We start from the raw sequence: 21,869 nt of genomic DNA, 5'->3' as shown, positions 1-21,869 counted from the left end.
AAGTTAATTTGTGAACAATTTGGCAGTCTTTCAATAAATCAATGAACTTACCACACACAAATAAGTTCAAAATCTTTCTCTGCCCCTCCACCCCTATTTTCTATATTTGTTTCTATCCTTTTTATCTGATTTAACAAAGGAGCTAAAATCAACACCTGCTCTCTTTCAGGGATAAATTTAGGGATTACTTCCAAGTTTTCAATAAGGCCTTTCATAAAGTGGATAAAAATAGAGATGGCTGTGTAACAGTATGTGACCTGCACAGGATACTACAAGAATTCAACTATTACCTTGATCACAATCAGTTCAGCAGTCTTCTAATCAGGTTTGTATGATTATCTCCTAAGGACCTCTTTGGTCACACCCAGCAAAGCCTATAAGCTTCCACTTAGTGTTAAGTAAGCATATAAGAAGCTCTGTTAGTTTTAACAGAGGTATCCACATGCTTAAAATTGCATATGTGTGAAAAATCTTTTTGGTAATGTATTGATTCTGCAGGTGTCCTGGTTTCAGCTGGGATAGAGTTAATTTTCTTCCTAGTAGCTGATACAGTGCTGTGGTTTTGAATCTACCATGAATATAATGTTGATAACACACCGATGTTTTAGTTGTTGCTAAGTAGTGCTTACTCCAAGTCAAGGACTTTTCAGTTTCCCATGCCGTGCCAATGAGGAGGTGCACAAGGAGCTGGGAGGGAGCATGGCCAGGAGCTGACCTGAACTAGCCAAAGAGATATTCCACACCATAGGGTGTCATGCTTGGTATATAAACTGGGTAGGGGGAGCTGGCAGGGGGGTGGATCACTGCTCGGGGACTAGCTGGGCATCGGTCAGCAGGTGGTGAGCAATTGTATTGTGCATCCCTTGCCTTTCCTGGGTTTTATTTCTCTCTCTCTCTTTTTCTACCTTTTCATTACTATTATTATTTTATTTCGGTGATTAAGTTGTTCTTGTCTCAGCCTATGGGTTTTTTCCTGATTTTCCTCCCTATCCCACTGGTGCGGAGTGGGGAGTGAGTGACAGGCTGCATGGTACTTAGTTGCTGGCTGGGGTTAAACTATGGCAGCAGGTAATGAGTGAAATGGCTTCTTACATAAAAAAAGTGTGCTGTGATTATGTGTATTTGTTTGCTAGTTTGTTTTGTTTATTTAATTTCAATTTAATAGAGGAAGTGTGTGAAACAGTTCCTGTTGAAAATAGAAACAGAATTAAACCAGGTTACAAAATAGCAATAATTTTCAAATGATCCAGTGCTGCTGCCATGAAAAACTATGCTTTTAATTCTCTGAGTTAATATGCGTAAGAAGAAAAATCTCTTTTGTAGAGACTGAAGAACACAAAGGACCTACTCTAACATGAGGTACTGCAGTTCTCTGCACCAAACAGTCCCCCAAGGGTCATATGCCTGGCAGCACTGGGTTTTGTTCTCCAAAGCCTGCCAGACCAGACTCGTTTTTGAAATAAAATTAACAAAGTCTTTTCACAGTTCACCTTTAATTGGGTGATCAACTTTTTATGAATTGAAACCTTAATAGGAATCTGCTGCTTGTTTCTTTCTCAAAGACCTCTTGATGATAAACACCTCCATTCATTGTAATTTTGTGCAGATTATTCCTTTCTTGATCCAAAATAGTCTTTTCTAAATAATACAGAGTAGATTAGCATATGTATTTAGTTTTATTACTAAAATTTTAATGCCCACTTGGCAATTTATTTCTCTGCTGAAATGGTGTTGATTATTTCCTTTTCCACACACTGTCTCCAATATTGGAGCCAGCTTGACACGGGTAGTATGTGGGAGTGCTGTGCAGCTGCAAGATGCAAAATCAGGGCTCTTGAATATTTTTTTTCTTACTAGCAGATATGGGGTCTATAGTTAATTTCTTTTCCAGCCTGTTTTATAAAGCTTCCTCTTTGTTTTACTGGCTCTCCCCATTAATTAGACATTCTTGTAACTGGATATGCTGGTGATTGGTAGCTGAGGCATTGGTCCCCAGTGATTCACTGTGGAAACAGATGATAAAAGTGCGTTACAATAATTCAGTTTTAAACAAGAAAATCAGCGTTGTGTAGTGGGGCCATCTCCTCTGTCAAGTCTTGGCTCTCTAGGATTTGCCTTGACCATAACTCTAACAAAAAAGCTGAATGCCAGATAAAAAAAAGTCCAGTCTTTGCCCTGCAGCATAGGAATTGTCTAGTTAATACATGTGTGTAAAGAAACCACAGTTCTGACACTTGGCTATAAAATTATTAAAGGCTCATAAAAATTTCTGCATAGATGGTAACTCTAAGATCAGTCTGGAATAATTCCATGGGAGCCAATGGATCTGTATCAAAAACACCTAATGTATTATTGTAGTCTGGAGACTCTCTGTCTTTCAATGGTAGGAAATTCCACAAACTGACTGTGCTGGCTTTCTACTGGGTAAGCGAGAGCAGAGCAAGCCCTTGCTATAGTATCCCTTGTGGTGATGAACTCGCACAATGAATGGGCTCATTAGACAGGTTTGAAGTCCTTGTTTAAAATATACAAGGTGTCTTTTCCTTAAGTGGTCACAGATCACAGGACATTGGAGGAAAGTAGTTTTTCATGTAATGATTGGTGCTTTTCATCTTGCCTTAATTTTTCATGCTAAATGACTTTGATATTCACATATTTTCTGTATATGTGAAGCTTGCCTTAATTCCAGTCTTTTTGTGGTAAAGCATCTTTGAATAAAGATTAATTTAATTTGGTAATGAACTAAATTTTTACCAAAAAGAATTATCTCAAATCCTATGCAAGAGCTTATCTTTCCCTATGCTGATATTTCGCTGCTGTTACCTGGAGCTATCTGTAGCCAGCTCTGTAACCCACTGCATTTCCGATGTGACACAACATGAAATTCCCTGGTGTCTGGGATCCAGCAGATGTTTCAGATGACAGACAGAAGTCCAGCATGTTGTGAGTGCCGCCTGCCGAGCCGTGGGCTGGGCTCCCAGGTACAGCCTGACCATGAGCGATCAGGAGAGGAGCCCTCATGGATATACCATGCCATGAGTCAACGGTAGCAGCTGCTGGGCCGAAGGTACCAGCCCTCCGCACAGCGCAGCGGGTGCACCGAAGGAGGGAGGGCCAGTGCCTGAGACGCTGGGGCTGAGTCCTGCCAAGAATGTGTAAAATAGTTCTCTAGTGGCCTGACAAGCTGTGCAAAGTGAAGTGCAGGTTGAGATGGAAGGTGAGCCCTCCTGTCACTAACATAAGGAGAAGCACCGTATGGAGCCTGGTTTGGTTTCCTCCCACGTGGTAGAGAAATTGTGAGTGATTATAGACCTGTGCTGGTGCGTCCATGAAACATATCATGGAGCTGTACCAGATGTCCCAGCTTACCAGGCCGTATGTGATTCTTCTTCTTTCTCTCAGAATTGTAATGATCACAACATATCGGGAGGCTAAAGCAGTGCTTCAGTAGCTGTGAGTCAAAGGTATTTTTGTAAAACAGTCAAACTACCAGCACTTAGCACAATGAACTCTTCAACAGAGTCTATTAGACTGTTTACACAGTGACATGAAAAGGAGATTCAAAGACAAGGTTGGGAGCCTACATGTCCTCCAGCTGCATTGGGGATGTAGAATGTGATCAAAATATAGTGCTGTTTTTAAAAAGCACAAAGTTAATGCTGATGCAGTGGAAGGTTATGCACTTGGGCCCAGGCCAAAGCATGTCTCCTCTTGAGCACCTGGAGATTGGCCTGGATCTGCATCTGAGAGTTGCATCTGGTTGCATTTAAGTGACAGGTTTGGTGGCTTAGACCTGAGAAATAGCTTGGGCTGGAACTAACAGGATTTATACACTGGCCAGTACACATAATACATCATAGTAATTAATCAGTACAGACAACAGTGAGATAATTATTTAAAATCATTGATATCTCAGTCTGTGGGTTTTGGTTTTTTTCCCTTAGCTTAGGAATCAGCATTCATGACAGCAAGCTCTTATTTTGTCCTGAGAGCAACTGATGATGGCGGAGCATCTAAATACCAACAGAGACAAAAGCAGGCTGCACCACCTGCAAGCTTGACTTTGCGGTACTCTGCTTAGAACAGACCCTAGTTAAGATAAAAGAAATAGTTGCATCATCTTAGGATTTCTTGTACAAGGAAATTTTCATGTGGTCACTGCATCTTATTTAATGTCTCTTATTTAATTTTTCTGCCTGGCTGGGGACTAACCCAAAGTCTTCAAAACTTTTCTGCTATTAATTGGCTGCTACCAACAACCTTGGCCTATGTAGAAATAGCATCTTCTGACAACTGCAGATGTCTTGATTGATTGTATTCTGGTATTCCCACAAAACAAGCATATCAAATCAAGCCTAGAGGCTTTGTGAAGGTAAGGATTGGAAAGGAAAAAGTAAACAGCGAATTATCAGGATCTTCCTTTCTTCCTCAAACTCCTTTTCTTCCTCCAGTTGTCTCAATTGTGTTCCAAGCATGTAAATATCACATCTTTCAAATAGCTGAGTTTCCTAAGCTGAGACTTATAATAAGTAGATATAATGTGCTACTGCAGGCAGGCATTATGGTTTTATCAGATGAAAGGATCATGTAGCAACTGAGGATGAAGACATATGATCAGATGTGCTCACATCATAGTGGCTGCAGAAGTTAGCACCTGTCAGCTGGGGCTTTGCAATTATCCGCATTTATGCGCTTGGCCACTTCTGATTCTGACACAGATAGATAAGGTGCATTGGCAGTCAAGCAGCAAGTTTGCTGGTTTTCCACCTGTAAAATGAGAACAATAAAAATAACCACTACTCTCTAGAATTTTGAAAGCCCTGAATGGAAAACTGCTGTATATTAAGTAGTCTTAGACTGTTGTGTCGGAGTCTGCTGAAATGCAGCAGCCTCTAGAGTAAATAATTCTTGATGTCACAGTGAGATTGTTTTCAAGCATGGGAAAGAATAATCAAAAAGACCTTGAAGGAAGCATTGCTGTCGCAAAGAACTGTAGAGCCATTTCATCTGCATCTGCAGTTTCAGGTCCAGTTTAAGCTCATGACTTCAGAGGCAGGCTTATGCCGGCAAAGATGGTCTCGCTACCCCTCTATCCCCAGCAGCATGGTCCTCCTGCCTACCTTATGTCAAAACCAGCACTGGTCTTCCTGGCCAGTGACCTAGGTCAGGGAACCTCAGCCTGAAAAAAGCTGGATCACGTGTGCGTGGCCTTGGGAGAGCTGTTGACTGCACGAGGGAGAGGAAAGGAACAGTAGCTGGGAAGGCAATGGGGGCAGAAATTCCCTGTAATCCACTGCTGAGTGTCTGAAATCTCAATCTGTGGACTCTGTCCTGCAGTTAAAAACAACATGGGCTTCCAACAAAGACATCACTAGTGATGTCACTACTACAAGCACCCTAAAAAAAGTAGCACCGTGGGAGATGCTGTTTCTTGACAGGATTCTCCAAATAGTGTGAAAGGATTTCTGTGATGTTTGTGAACTTATTGGGGCCACATTGCCAATTTCTGACAGGTAGACTAACTATTGAACAGGATACTGAAATATCTATATAATCACTTTACATTTTTAATAGTAAGTGGGGGGGAAAACCTTTCCTGTGCTCTGAATTATTGAAATAAGAAATAGAAAAATTAAATAGTACAGGTTAGTGTTGTTAAATATTAATAGAAGACAATATCTGTCCTCTCATCCCTGGGTGTATTGGGAATTGAGAAGGTCACAATTTTGTCTGGTGAGGGTAGGATTTGAAAATGACTTCTAACATGAATGAATTGTCCATTTAGTCTTTTAGGATTTGGTGGTTAATATAGCTTCAGGGACCAAGGGATTTTCTCCATGGAGAGACAGACTTTGTCCACCACACTATGGAAAAGCAGAACTTTTTCCTCATTTCCCTTACGTGTGAAAATAAGGAAGTTCTCAACTTCCTTCTGAGCCATTTTTTGAATAATAGTTGCTGCCACCTACGTGATAGGGGACTCTAACAATGTAAGCTTATAACAAAATATTTTTTTAGGAGGCAGATCTGAAAGCACAGTTCCTAGAGTCCAGCTAGTTGGGAATAAAAAACCAAACCCCACAACCCATCAGATCCCATCAACAGCATTTCTACAACTGCATATAGACTTTGAAGTTTCATAACAAATAGTTTGAGTTCAGGTGCATCTTCTCTGTCAGTATAATCATTTCCCATGCATTTTCACCATAGTCAGTACAATGCATGCTATATATTCAACGCTTTGTTTTTCCCATAGAACTTTCATTATATAAGCAAAGATCAGACTTTCATATTAAGAAGCTACAGAACTCTTTTTAGTGTTCAAAGGATTCCTTTCCAATGTCATTTGGATATGGTAGCATTTGTTTTGACAGTAGACATAGTTCCTGTACATTAAATACACATTTTAAAGCCCATTATTTAGGACAGTTCTAATGGTAAAACAAAAATTGCTGTATTACACCAATATACTGTAGTGTTAGCAGACTAATAGGGCTTTAAACTGACGTTTTGAAAGGTGTATATTCATTTACATTTATGGAATCCGTGATTTGTATGTTCACCATCATAAATAAAGAGGGAATAAAACAAGAGGGCACAGTAAGTTAGTAGCAGCCGGGCAGAATGAGAGTGGATATGGCACACAGCTTTTCTGGACCTTGGTATCTCTGCCACTTGAACTACTCTCTTGCACGCCGGCTGCTGCAACTGTGCTAAACCTAATCTGTTTTCCCTGGGAAACCTTTGAAAAACTCCCACAAAGAAAAGGCTGGGCATTTTGTGCAAGGGAGGACAAGAAGAGAGCAAGTAAGCCTTCATGATGAGCAGAAGCTAATGAGGATGGAGCTTTGAGCAACCTGATCTAGTGAAAGGTGTCCCTGCCTATGGCAGGGGGGTTAGAACGAGGTGACCTTTAATGTCCCTTCCAACCCAAACTATTCTGTGATTCTACAGGATGAAGGACTATTGAGTCCTTTACAGAGTAGAAAACAAAATTGACCTTCCAGGGGCAATCATCTGGGGGGGGGGGGCGGGGAACACGGACCGAAAGGGAAATTAAATATGCTTAGGTGAATTTAATTACAAATATTTTAATTTACATTATTTAAGGCAGCTCTCAAATATTTTTGTTTCCTCTCTTGTCTTAACCACTACCTTTTCTGAAAAGTTTGGATACTTGATATAATGCCTTTTTGCTTTTACAGGGGGTGGCTGTTTATTTGCATATTTATATTTACAAGTGGCACAGAAATACAGGCTATTTTTGGCTTATTTCAACAATTGCATATAATTTTTAAAAGAAAGGGAAGCTTCAGACTAAGTAAGGTTCTGAGAAACGTGTTTTGTTTCACCATGTATAAAATACCTGCAAGTAAAAGGCATATAGGTCTCAGGTATTTCCATTTAACTGCTAAATGGTTGCTAAAAAAACCTTCTCTTTTGGAATGTCTGTGTTTGCTTAAATAACTTGAATTCTTGCTTCTCAGACATTTTCTCTATTTGATAGGCAGCACTGGAGTAATTAAAGACCTGGAATTTTGGCAAGTACTTGACCATTTCTGGTTTAAATTATCAGACAGGCCGTTCAGGTACCTTCTCAAGAACCTTAACCTTTGTAAGGATTTCACAGTAGACTGGAAAGTTTTCCTGAAAAGTATAAACCACCTCACAGAGATAAGAAGAGCTACCATGTTATAATATATTTCTTTAAAAGATACGATCTGATGTGTTAGAAGTGACTGGCTGACTAACTAAGCATGCAGAATTCACATGTTTCTGTTCATTTCTGTTGAACTCCGTCAAGCCCTTATCCCCTTAAAAGCTCTAAGAAGTTAAGTCTTACACTCACATAGATCTAGGTCTGTTCATGCAGCAAGCTGAAAGCATAACATGGATGCAGCCAACTAAGTGATGTAGGACATGGGATATCCAAATATGCCTAAGGATCCCTGACCTATCTAGATGGACTAGCAGGGGCTGGACAGAAAAATGAGTGGAGTGGGAAGCCCACCAGGTTCTTGGTACCAAACAGTAATAGCAGTATAGATGTAGCAGGAAGGTCAAATGCAAAGATTAGTTCAAGTACAGAAAAAATCTTGATTGTAGTCATGGACAGAGTCTTATGATGCTCTGAGTATGCATGTTGCAACAACTCGAATTAAACTAGAGTTGCTGCTTCTCTGTGGCAGATTTTTGTGTCCACAGTGCCTCATATAGAGTTGTCCATTTGGTGCAGACTGAAAGAACAGATCTTTCCATAATCACATCCTTTTATCAGTGCAGTAATCCTTACCATGTTCGTAAATAGCAGGAACATTATCAAAAGGTGTAAATAAAAGAAGTCTCTGTCCTATTTTAATTTCATGGTCCTTCACTTTCCTCTGGCTTCTCCCCTCTCAGTCTGCCTTACCCAGTGGGAATTGAGTATAAGAGGATCTGAGGGTGCAAGAGTCCAAATGACGTTACCTTACAGCTCATTTCTGAACTTGGCTAAGGATGTGAAAGCTGGCTACTAGCTGGATAAAAAGCAGTTCTAAAAAAAAAAAAAAAAGTATTAACGTCCATCTTATGTTCTAAGAAGTAACTATGTTTCATTTTCAAAAGTATATGCTCGAAGCACAAATAAAATGAGAAAAATAGTAATCATCATCCAATGGAAAACCATATAAAAAGCCTTCCACTTTATTGCCATGGCGATAATAGAATGTTGTGCTAAACAAATCCGTATAGAGCTATACAGTGATTAAATCTTGTGTTGTAAAGTAGAAGCTGGAAAACCAGTGAGCTCTGTGTCAGCCTCTTCGTGTCCTGAGTCAAAGTCTGTCAGGTTTCAAATAATTGCAGGGCTTGAGTAATTAGTGAGAGGAGGAGGAGGAGGAGGGACCACAGGTTTCAAATGAAGGAGGACTCATAAAGAGCTCCAAATGTTTGTGATGTGTTACAGGCTTTTGTAACTGGTTAGAGACTTCATCGATGCCTGTCAGTTACCAATAAGCATAGCTTTACCAAAGTGTGTATTATAAGTGTATCTTTATTCAAAATTTTATAAGGTTGCTTAAATGTATTTTATTCTCTGTAAATTTAGCATTAATATTTATAGCAGTGCAACTGTTACTTTGTCCTTAGTGGCAGGACTACATTATAGTTATTTAAAAAATAGTTGGGGAATTTTAAATATTTATACTTTCAGTTTATTAAAATTAAAATGCAGTCTTAAGAGATATAATAGATTACACAATCTCCAATGTAAAACAGTGGAATACTTTGTATAGATTAGAAAATGCTGCATTTCTCTCTCTTCTGCTTTTACGCTGATATAAATTCACTAAGTTTCAGCTGAGTCATACCAACACAAAGACCAATTTCATGAAATATAACATATCTGTATACTTATTTTAAGAATATATTTGTGTGCTGTCATATTGACTGGCCAGCAAGCTTTCATGTGAACTTTAGAATAGGTAGATGCTTTTGTTAGAGAAGGGTTTGCTGTGGTGTCTTCTCATCCTCTGAGTAGGTGCTAAACCTCCTTAACAACTTGTCAAGCTGTACAATTCCTGGGATCAAACTCTGCAAGCCTGTATGTTTTAACACAAAGTCTCTTTATCAGTTAGTGCTCCAAGACCCCGAATACTTTCTGCCTCAATTTAGGAAAAAAAAAAAAAAAGATACCTACACATCTTTCAGGAGGTACTCAGTCCATGACAGGACCGGAGCCTGTATTGCTTTTTTCAATATTGAGCATTCACCTTGAACAGTTTTCTGTGCTGTATTAGGGGTAGAAGGGATAAATCCATCATTACAATCCCAAATTAATCCACAAGGGAATGTTTTTTAAAAGACAAAACAAATATGAACCAGGTTCACAGTGCTGGTTCAGCTTCCAGATGCTCTCAAATCTCATGTTTTCATTTTGGGTTCAACCCAAAATTTCCCATGCCTTTGCAATTTCATCCCACCCTGGGTTTGCACATGTTGCTGGGCTCCTGTGCAGGTTCTGAGAGAAGGCTGGTTGTTAAATTATTCACTTCATCCAAACACGCTACAATTTTGGCCTGTAAAGTATGTATCTAAATTAATGAGTTATGCAACTCATTCAGGCATGTCAGGAAAACTGATCATTATGCTATACAATTTGATCACAGAAGTATATTAAAAAGTAACAAGTAAAGTATGCAGCTTGATCATTAAAGTACGGAAAATTTACTGAACTAGTAAAGTATGAGCCTGGGATGACTTTTGTCTCAAATGGCACCTCATAAATAAAACCCACAACCACAAAGGCAAACATTCACAACCCCAAAAGTCATACAGGTTTAAGTTGTATTTTTTCCTAGAAAACAGCTGAATGAGGGGAGATGAAAAAAATCTTATGGAAATTATTTCTAAATGTTTTATGTGGCATGTGGATCTTTTGATGGTTTTGACATATGTTGATGAGCTTTACATTTTGATTAACTCTCTAGAATACATACTATAACATCTGTACGTGAGTAGGATGCCCACTGAAATACAGCTCTGTAGGACTATACTATACAAAAATAGAATTAAAGAAATGCGAAGTATTTTAAGCAATATGATTGCAGCTTAGTATCCAGCTAAGAAAGAGCCATGGTTATGGCACTTAGCTTGGGGGTTGCTAACCAACTGCAGAAGAGTTGAGGAAGGAAACAGAGAGGACATTGCCTTAGATGGGATCCTGGTAACCACCAGTGGACTCTCTGAGGATATTTGTAAAAGTCCAGATGCTAGGAATATGCATCGTGAACTTTTCTCGGCTGGCCTGCCAGCCTTGTGATTAATAAGGCCTGAGTGGATCTCTTCTGCGTTTAAAAAAGTGGCTAATGCAGTCTGGCCTAATGAAAAAAGCAGTTGGGAATCAGACTGCCCCAAAAGAAAAGGTACTCTCCTGTCCTTCCCCACTGTGAGCTATTTCAGATGTGGGGGAGGGGAAAGTGAAGGATGTGTTAGAAGGGACAGTTCAGGGGGTGCTGGTCAGGTCTAGAACAGCAAGATGTTCATAAAGGATCAGCAGAGCTGCCTATAGAGGGGAATATATGGGAAAAGGAGGGATTATGATCAGGGCTGAACAATTTGTTGTTTAGCCTTCCTGGAGCTGAGACCACTGAGTGATTTGCTGCAAGCTTAGTAAACCTTTGTGTGTCAAGCTCAGCAGTGAGGAGGAAGTGGACAGGTCAGGTTGAGGAGATGGCAGAGAGAAGTGACAGATTACTGCTTGTGCCCGTTCAAGGGTGGGAACTGAACTAACTAGGGGTTTGCCAACATGTCTGTCTTTCAGCTGACAAAGGGAATTACTGGAATGAGTAGAAACATGTTCAGAAAAGCTTTTTTAAAAAACAAATGTGATTCCATCTAAAATGATGCAATTTGGAAATCAGATTGAATTCCAGGACTTCTTTGCAGAAAAAATTGCACAATATTTCAATATCAAATCAGGCATTTGATTTAGCTTTGTCCTGAACTTTCTGCTTCCACACTAAATTCTCCATTTTTGTTTGTGTTTAGCTTCCTGTTCTGAGTTTCTCTGCAGTCTGTCTCATGCCTTCTTCACCAGCTGAGTGCATTTTGTTTGCAGCCAGTTCCATCTGATCAACCTGCCTGCAAAAATGCAGGCTTGTTTGTTCATCCTTGATGCGCTTCGTGCCAGAGAGAGCATCCTGCTTCTCCTTGGACCAGTACCCATGAAAGGATTCCCCCCAGCGTAGCCAGTTCACACCTCTTCTTGAAGCCTGGCACTGTGAGAACTGTACCTCCAGGCCCAAGGACTGAGGTCCAGGATTAGTTTTTTTCTATTAACTAGTGAAAACATGGGTACATCATCACTGTCTCCACCTTTGCTGGGCATGTTGCTGGTGAGAGTCTACAAAGCCACTCACTCTCACATCACATTGCTCTCAGCAGTGGCTGCTACAACCCCTTCCTGTAAAATACATACAGAACAGCTTACTTATGATTTTGGAAACTATTCTTTAATCAACAGAGGGGACAGCACTGACACAGATTACCAGCTCCACAAATGAAGAGTGGCTGTGCTGTGTGTCCCTGAACACTGATTAGCCTGCAAGTGCTGAAATGTTCAGAGTGCAGTTCTACAGTGTATCTGTTGTAACCATGTTTTTTGAGCTCCAAAACCCCCTATGCAACAGGGAAGTGATGTCCTCAGTCTTTACACAACCTTGCTACCTAAACTCGGCAGTGTATACTAACCCAGCCCTTGTGCACTGTGTTCAGGTGTGGGGAAATGAAGTTCATTTTGCTGCCATGATCCACCTGTGAAACTGCAGCAGGAATATTTAAGGACCTGCTCTAGAGAGGTGGTGCTTTTCTCTGTCTTGAGGGTGCGAGATTTACAAGCTTATTCACTTCTTGCTGTCCTCATCTGTTGAACCTCTGGGCCCTCTTGTTCTGGGCCACTGATCTGATCAGACAACTGACTGTCATCAGTCATGACCCATTGCACCAGCAGCAGAGGTAAGCAGGCCTGCTGATCATGTCCCTACCCTCAATCAGCAGCACCACAAACTTTGTCTGTCCTCGTGCAGAACAGCTGTGTTCCCTGGAAATACCTGTCCTGGGGTACCTGCATGTTTGCATCTACTTTCCATTATTACATCTGCTTCAGGCTGAGAAATGTTAAAGCTTTCCTTACACCATGACCTAAGTCCATGTTTCTCTTTATCCGTAGCAAAACTGGTTTGAAAATTCCCCTTCCTTGCCCCTGCTCTCCTGTGCAGTGCCCTCCCCAATACTACAACGTGCTGTCCCTCCTCGTGCTGGGATATCCATTTTGGGATCTTTCCCCATTGGCAAGCCTGCCAAAGCTATACCTCCCTTTCCTTCTCTGTTCTGAGCAATGAAGAAAAGGGCCTAATAGAATTTTTAAATGGCAAATTGTTCCTTGGGGTGGAAGCTTTTCACTCTATATTTACTAAGAGCAGAGGAAGAGGAGAAAGTAGGGATAATGGAAAGTAGGGAACATAGTATTAGACCATCAGGTGTAGCGCTGATGGGGGGACACTGCTGGGGAGACAGGGGCAGGGAAGCCTCACTGTGCCTCCTGCTTCTTTACCCAGTTCTACCTAGGCTTCATATTTCATAGTTATTTAATACCATCGTTATTTTAATTACATTTAGAGAAATTTAGCTTTTTTCTAGACAAGTTAGAAACTGCCACGTGCCACCTTTGACTCATTGTATCAAGTCATTTTGTCAAACCATTGCGTACCATTACATATTCTAAACGCTACCAAGAGTATTTTTTCCTGCAAATGTGACCTCAAAACTTTAATCTGTCTGTGGCAAACAGTTGGTCAAAAGGAAAATGGTACATTATAGAATGACCCTCAATGGAATTTTCGTATTTTATTTAGAATTGGGTTTATTACTGCAAGCTCCTGTTGCACACCAGCTATCAAATCCTCAGCAGGCGTAAATCAGCACTCAGGTTAATGGAGCTAGACTGATCACTGCCAGATGAGGCTACAACTCTGCTTGTAATCTGGGGATAAAATACAAGCTTCTCTATAGTGCTGAGACTCCGAGAGCTAGAACAGGCTGGCTGGTGAATTACTGGTTATCTGAACATAAGAAGAAAATGCGTTTCCACCCCAATCCACTCTCAGGCAACTAATACTGCTGCTTCCACACGTCTTTAGGGAAGAGCATTTATGGAAAACAACTTGAAGATACGTGTTGGTAGGATAAAGGAGGGCCCATGGGCTAAGCACAGAAACCTCTAAAACTGTGTAAACTGTCAAAAGGATGATTGCTTCTGGCAAAGGTCATTCTCGCGTACAAAGAGGAAAAAGCATCCTTTTTCAGGGGAAGATACAAGGGCCTTCTTGGGTAAGCTGTTTCCCAAGACCTTTGCTTTCTGAGCCTCCCCAGAAAGGGAGGGAGGTCAGATTTGTGACAGGGCAGGGAACAGAAGCAGGGAAATTGTGATTTATGTTGCTGTACCGATTTACTTTCTAATTAAGAATTCCTCTTAATAGAAAAATCTTCCAGAAACAGGAAGGAGCTGCAGGAATGGAGCTTCACTGAGCAGGTGTGGGTGGCGGAGCCTTCTTTTATTACTAATCAGCATAGTTATGCCATTTATAGAAAAGGACACGATGCTGTGCAAGAAACTTTCTAAAGAAGAAAAATACAGCCCTGCTTTGAACAGCAAGTGAGATATATAGGGTGGCCCATAAGAAAAGTAATAAACTAATGCCCCCCTCTCTCGATGAAAGTGGATTTACACAGTTCTCCCAAGGCTCTCTCAAATTCCGCTAGGAAGGGCAAGAAAGCCTCTGAAGAGCTGAGCAGGAGCATTGGGTAAGCTGGACTTCACAGCCTACAGTGGCAGCTGGCATTTGGCTGGGGCGTGGGGCAGGTACTGCTCAGAGGCCACGTGGCAGTCTGAGAAGCTGCAGAGGTCTGTTGTCCCCTGACTTCTGAAATGATATATATCACTTCAATCAATCAATCAAGTGAAGCTTAATGGGATGAGTGGAGCACGTGGCAGCAAATATCAGGACATCACTAAAAGAGAAGTAACCCCTCTGCCATCCAATGGAAACTCCTCTATAAATGATCTGCAAGCATTGCTAGGGCAAAAATCTCGTAGATGCAGTGCTTAAGGACATGGTTTAGTGGTGGACTTGGCAGCCCTGGGTTAATGGTTGGACTTGATCTTAAAGGTCTTCTCCAACCTAGATGGTTCTATGACTTTATGATAGCTCTGAGGCAGCTTCATTCCTGTTGCTCACTTTCACTAGTGGTTAAAGTCAGACACAGCGAAGCTAAGAAACTGTGTATAAGGTTAGTTTGAAATGCAGAAATGGCACTTAAATGTCCAGGTGCCCAGTCCAGAGTCTGAGATTTTAGGTTTCAGCTGCATTATTTCAGCTAAAGGTGGTTATTTTAGCTGTGGATGATAGAGTCATAGATACACACTGAATGTACTAACTGCATGTGGCAGACAAGTGTAATGCAATAACTGAACATAAAAGGCTTTCTAGTTTTCAGTCTGTGGTTTGCAAGAAGAACAACTGAGATGTTTTTTTATTGGCTTTCTAACCATTTTAAGATCAAAGTGCATTAGGTCTTAGGAAATAAAAAGCTCTTGAAATTAAATAAATTGGGAAAGCTTGCACTTACAAAATAGGTTTCTCTTAAAAGTTGCAGGGCAGTAACACTTTCCCTAAGTCTTTAATTATTAGAAAAATTAAAAGCAGCAGTAAGGTGCTTTTTAGATCCGGTAATGTCAGGCAGGCAGAAGGTGCACCCTGTGCTGGTCTGTGCCCAGCAATCTTCATTTCCTGACTATGGCACAGACTGGCTTCTGCATCTGCATGCATGATTCCGCTTCTTCTATTTTATCTCTTAAGAATAATACAGCCGTAATGCCTGTCCTGCACGCATGTTTTATGTAAAGCATAGTTAATACTGAAAAGCGTTACTTGCATCTGAAGATAGTAGAGTCTTTTCTGATTAGGAGGCATGTTTCTTGCAGTTCTGTAAGAAACATATTTTCTTTTCCATCCAGTTATAATGATCATTTGAGATGTGACAAGGAAACAGGAGCACAGGACCAAAAGCCATCTGTTTCTTTTTTGGTATTTCATATTGCATGGAGCAAGAAGGTGGCAAAGCTTATATGCTTAAACATGGGGGTATAAAATACGATAGTAACATTTAACATGTTGTAAAGAAATGTCTTTGAACCAAAACCAGACTTCTTTTTGTTTTGTTTCTACCAGGACTTCTTGCCACAGCTATAGTAAAACTAGCTGCCACTTGTGTTTGTGAAAACTTTGCATTCAAGATATTTAACATATTTAGTTTAGACAGTTCAGTGGGCGGAAAGTCAGTTTCCATTCCTGAAGATAAGTACTTTCTTCTTCAATATTCTGATACAGCTTTTTATTGTTATTCCACATTGTGCCATTCCTGAGACTAGTTTTATAAGTAAAACTTGGTTTCATTTTAAAAACTGAAGTTTACTGCCAGTTCTGGAGGTAGCATGTAAATGTTGAATAGATTTCATTGATATTTAACTTTATGAAATGTGGCCTTTTGAATGCACAGTTAGACTTGGCATTCTCGGGTATGTCCATACCAAAGCCCTGCAGTACTTCACTTGCAGTTTATTCCAACCAACTGTATTTTGTCCTTTTTATTTCTGCTTGCCATATGACCTTCTACTGTATTTACCCAAAGTGTGGGTTTCCACCCTGCAGAATGCATAGTGGGAGTTTAGTTAGTAACAAGCTCCAGTGGTAGATTTTGAAAGCCATACACCGGTGTTAGATTTGAAAGCAACACACTGAAAAAGGGGGTTGTGCACATCCTGTGCTAGCGTTAACACTCTTGTACCTAACGCCTTCTCTGCTTTCCTGTGACACATTCTGTACCTTTGCAGCCTTCAGCTGCATTGTTTAGCTGCAGTGTTCCCAATGTGGATGACCAAATTAAAAAGTACTGCTGTAAATGTACCTGGAACTTAGAAAGGAAAGGGACATAATTGCCCTCTCTTTCATCTCAGGACTGAAATGCCTTTTCAGTCAAAGAGATTTCCACTGCTTGCTAAAGACTATTCAGATGAGAAGAATACGTTTGGGATATTTGGGCTAGTTAGCGCTCACTTCCCTTTTTTCTGCATTAACAGAATAGCCTTCTTTGTAAGATCACCCAATTTTTTAGACCTTTATACAAGTTTAGGTCAGTCTTGGAACCCTGTGCTTTTGTTGGCCTGTCACCAGTTGGATCACATTTATAGTCTATTTTTTCCCTTAACTACTTGCATAGCCCCTTTTCTCTTTTGTGGCACAAGCCAGAATTCCTAGAAGCGGCTTTTACTGCCTGCAGGATCTTGAAGGCCGCCTTCTCCACGGACGTTTCCCTCTCCGACTGGCTGAATGCCACACCATGATTCATAATTTATTCAGTGGATCCATTACTGATTCTCTGTGTATGTTTTTTGTCTAGACTGAGGAAGGGCAAAAAGTCATTCCACCTAAATCTGCTTGGGAGCTGTCAAGAGAGACACGTCTTCTCACAGATACAAGAAGTAGTGACTGCTGGCTTTAACACAATTGCACGAGAGTTTAAAGATATTTACTTTTCAAAAGATAATACAGTATCAAAAGAAGATTTCTGGGATATATGTAACTGACATTTTCAGTGGCTGACTGAAGAAAAGAAAGCTGTATTATTTTGTCTTAATATAAGTGTATGACTGGGTATATTGGCTATGGCTAGAGACATGTGTTTGCATACTGCTGTGTATAGACAAGTGGTTTAAAAATTTGGATGAACTGAAAATGTTTTAAGACTATCATTCCATGAACATTTGTTCCTACATTTGTGGGAGATTTTTTTTTCCTTATCTCTGAGTATGGTTATGAACTATAATAATCGCAGGCTTTCTAAAGCAAAGTCAGAGATGCTATTGCTAATAGCGAAGGTGTGAATTTAAAGCACAGTAGTTCTCTTTCGCTAGCTCTTTATCTGTATATTTGCTATTTTAAAAGTTTCTTTTATCAATTTTAAATTAATCCAATTCCAGTTGGGGGGGGGGGGGGGGAGCGGGGGGGAGAGCCTTCTCAGCATGGAATAAAAAGTATTTCCATGGGGACCTAATGCAAATTCCTTTTTCTCAGTAGCTATTTTGTCCTGCCCTCCTTGGACAAAGAAAGGGGCAAGCATTTGACATTTCCCGACCACCTCTCAGCTACTTTTCTGCGTTAAAGATTCCATCAGATTAGCATTAGCAGAGTTTATGTAACCTTGAATTTAGCTTGAGTGACTGAAGTCACGGCATGAATCTGGCAGTACAAACCATCTGATTAGCCCAGTGGTAACCTCAGGGGTACCTGAGAGGTCAGTCTTTTGTAAGATTCTGCTTCTGCTGAACTTAAAATGAGAAGAGCCATTTTTTTATCTTTTCTAATGCTGGTTCAATGTGATTTTTCTTAGTCCAAAGACTAGGCGAATACTAAAACAGAGGGAACCTTGACTGAAAGATTTCAGATTTTACTTAATAGCACTCTAACCTTCATGCTCAGGATCACATCAATGCCATAAGACAAGACACAAAGCCTCCAAACTTGTACGTGTGTCTGCACTACAGAAAAGAGTTTCAGTGTTGTCCTCATTGCAGATATACCCTCTGAGTTCTTGGCCCAGCATTTTTGATAATAAATTGCAGACAGGAGCAGGGCCTGCTTGTAATTACAGCAAAGAGATGTCACAGCCTGCCATGTTATCAGGCGCTGCTACACATGTGTAAGGTTGCAGATGAAACTACTGAAAACAAATATTTTCCACTTTCCCCTTGGAAACATCAGAAAAAACCAAAATGGCCTGTGTGCTCTATTCCTGAAAGCCACGATTCTGGTGAGGTACCAAGTGCAAGTGCTGGATCTGAAGCTGGAGCTTCGATATCAGGTGAAAGAAAAAGTGAAAATGTGGTGATAGCCTTCCCTCATCCCTGTGAACCACTGAGCAGAAGCGCTGAGGTGAGCTCGTGGCTGAGCCCTGGCCGAGGCAGGAGAACGCACAACTTCCTGAACTAAGAAAATTCTCCTGTTTTTTTCATTTTTGGAAGCAGCAAGGCAGGCAGCTGAAAAGTCCTCCAAACTAGATCCCGTCTACTTTACACTCAAGAAGCAGCAAAGGGACAGAGGAGCTATTTTATTCTTAAAAGAACCTCAGACAAGTGAAGAAAATAATCTTGATAGAAACTGTCATCAGTAATAGCAACGAGAAGCAGGCCTGAGGAGCCTCATTTATATAAGCAGCAGCCTCTATGTGAGTGAGACTCCAGCCCTGTATTTCCAGAGATATTCTGATTTTGACAGGCCTCTCAAAGATATGCCTACGTGTATCTATATGAAGATGCCCCAGGAGAGCCTTCCAATCTGGGTACAGGGTTTGCCACTGCTAATCTAAACCCCTGCTGTTCTGGCTGTTGTCGCTGCTCAGAGTTGTTACAGAAGTGTTACTAATAGTCATAGTCTGGACAACTTCACAGAAAACATCTTCTTTTATCCTCTTCTGGAGATGGCCACTTACTGTTTGCTATTAGCAAGGCTCAGCTGGAGTCTGTGTCAAGTAGTGGATGGAGAATTTCTTCTTGAAGTTTGGCTGCTTGGTCTTCAGAATTTCTGGTGCTGTGACCTTTTCATAAAAGGCTAAGGATGGTAAACATGCTGCAAGCAAGGTGTTGATTAATATCTTGCCAACTGACATCCTCCTTTTTATCACAGCCACTTTTCTCTTCTCTGCTTGAACTCCCTTGACTTGCTTGAACTCTCTACAGTCCCTCAAATGACTAACTTTGTTGGGTGTTGAAATAGTTTCTAACTATAGCTAACCCAGCTCATCAGGGTATTGTTCTATTTAATTGAAGTTTGTAATACACTTTGAGATCCTCGTATGAAGTGTGAAGTATAATCACAAGCGCAAAATAGAATTGTTTATAATTCATAATGTGGTAGCAGCCAGGCCAATGGGGGAAAGTTGAAAGCAAATTCAAAATGTATCCTTTGCCCTTTGAAGTTTGACTGCAACTTGGCACATGCATCAAAGAGGTGACTAGTTTCCTTTAGGGTTTAAGTCTCTGCTGAAAAAGATCAAATCAAAAGCAATCTGAGGTTCCCAATTAGATTTATATTAAAAATCAATAATGAAGACCCTAAAAAGGCATACTGATGACTCTTGAAACACTCACAAAATGAGTGCAGCTCATTTAAGGGCAGACTGGTAATCCTTGCTTTGATTAGTAGCTTATATCATAAGTAGTCCCACTAATTCAGTGCAGCTACTTACTGAATAAAATGCTGTTCAGCAGAAAATCAGCCCAGCCTCAGATTTACGATTCCATACATAGCCCAGAGGGTGGGATACCTGCCCTGTGTCAGGCCAAGCAGCCACATGGACCTCCACAGGCAGCAGAAGCAAATGTATCAGCAGCTGCCCCCAGGTGTTCTGTAGGTTGGCTGTACTGTAGAGGTATGGTTCTTGGCCATACATCGTAACTATATGTGATTCTAAAGGCTGTAAAGATTTCCTGCTGTGTTCTTTCGTGCTGATTCATTTTTGCCCTCAGGGTGAAATAATTTGTTGATGCAAATACAATAACTGAGGAACCTTAATGGCCTCCTGAGATGGTGGTATAACTTAGGTGCACCTGATAGCATGAGAAATTCGCCTCAGTGGTACTTAGCCAGGATACAGGTGCGCCATGTATTTGATTTACATCTCATGTTAAAGCGTTATTCTTCTATACTGCAGCTCAATCACTGTGTCTAATCACAGGGTTTAGTAGTTTAAACAGCACACAAAGGGCCCAATTCAATTAAAAAATGTCCTGCAGAAATACTTTTTTCATTGTTTTCCCAGCCTTGTGCAGGCTTCTGCAGAGAAGCTGTGATATTTTTTTTAATAAGATGGGCCCTAGGATTCCTTCTATTCCAAGGCATCCTCTCCCTTTCTTTTTTATATGTTTTGTCATATCCTTACTACATAAGAGGATTCTCTTGTTGTAAAAGTAGCATTTATGGAAGTAATCTTTTGCTTCTGCATTAGTTTGAAAATCTTTGGAACACAGTGGATGTCAGCACTGGTGGAGGGCTGAAGTGTCAGGATTTTTTGAAGTTCAGCTCGGAGCTTGTAACAATGCCATCAAGCCCTCCCAGTGCAACTTAGTTCTGCAACTTCTACCAAGCCAGCTACCCGTGCCATGCAGGACCCACACATGTCTTCTCAGCCTGGACATCCCAAGACATTGTCTTCTCTAGCAGGGCGAAAAGCAGGTAAGTATGGTTTTTTTATGAATTTTCTGGATTTTCATTTCTGTGCATAGGCTGAAAATAATACCTGTGGAACTCAGTGGCAGTATTCCTATTGATTGCCCATGAAATCAGGCACAACCACCTGTCAATAAGCAAATGAGCTAATTTACAAAACTGTGTTACGATGACAAAAGTTGGCCCAGATACAAACTCCACTAAAGTCAAAGGTTATATGTCAATTTACACCAATTGCACTCCCTGCCGTTACCATACACACATCCATCAGAGCTGTATGGCAAATAAAATTTCTGTGTTTAAGCACAATCAGGTTTCTGAGGACAAAGAAAACAGTGCAAATTAGAAAGGCCCAACAGCTGCAAAACAGCATAAAAAATATAATGGCTTATGGTGATCTGACATGGCCATGGTCATCCGACAAAGCTAGGCAGGACTGGCAGTTGCAGTTCCCCAGTAGGTATTTGCTGGCTTGTCCTGAAATATTCTAGTGGATGCCAAATTAGAGCTGTTAATGCCTGATAGTCTAACTGATAGACTTGCCATAAAAGCCAGTGATGTGAGAAAGGTAAGATGAATGGATTAAGAATGCAGTAGTTTTGCTTCATTTTTGCATCCATACCTACACTTCACGTTGTTAATGCACTTTGGTCCTTTCCACTGCTCTGCTGGCCTCTTACTGTAATGTTAGAGTTCACAGAAAGGTAGGAAAATCATTACAGGAGGAAAAATTAAATATCTTCCTTGTGGAGCTGCACCTACCTATTCCACATTCTTTAGCTACAACCAAACCTACAACAGAAACATAAAATATTTAGAATTATTCAGTGCCTGGAACATGCTTGGATTTTCTGACTACTTCTACATGGAGATGTTTAGCTACTGAAGAAGAAATAACAGATTGAGCAAATTAAAGTTGCAAACAACTTGTCAGGGCTGGTAAATCTAAATTTTGTCCCATTGCTAGCTCAATTATTGCATTAACTATAGGTTCTTTCTTGAAAAGCCCAGACAATTAGCTACATGCATCCTTCATGCTTTGGTCCAATT

At 40.6% G+C, this 21,869-nt stretch overlaps 1 long non-coding RNA gene across 5 annotated transcripts in view; it reads left to right on the top strand.

Moving 5' to 3' along the window:
• The window catches only part of LOC119149344, a 118,286-nt gene that overhangs the window by 88,625 nt on the left and 7,792 nt on the right, over positions 1–21,869 (top strand). For 4 of the 5 annotated variants that reach the window (XR_005104663.1, XR_005104661.1, XR_005104662.1 and 1 more), the window contains 2 exons: positions 170–325; positions 20,599–20,825. This is a non-coding gene — a long non-coding RNA (uncharacterized LOC119149344). Of the gene's footprint in view, positions 1–169; positions 326–16,995; positions 17,519–20,598; positions 20,826–21,869 lie in introns of those variants that run through there. The other variant, XR_005104664.1, reaches the window with a different exon arrangement.

The sequence above is a fragment of the Falco rusticolus genome, chromosome 5 (genome assembly GCF_015220075.1).
Source record: "Falco rusticolus isolate bFalRus1 chromosome 5, bFalRus1.pri, whole genome shotgun sequence".
NCBI lineage: Eukaryota > Metazoa > Chordata > Aves > Falconiformes > Falconidae > Falco > Falco rusticolus.
The sequence above is the reverse complement of the archived record's forward strand: the minus strand, read 5'-3'. Positions and strand labels throughout refer to the sequence as shown.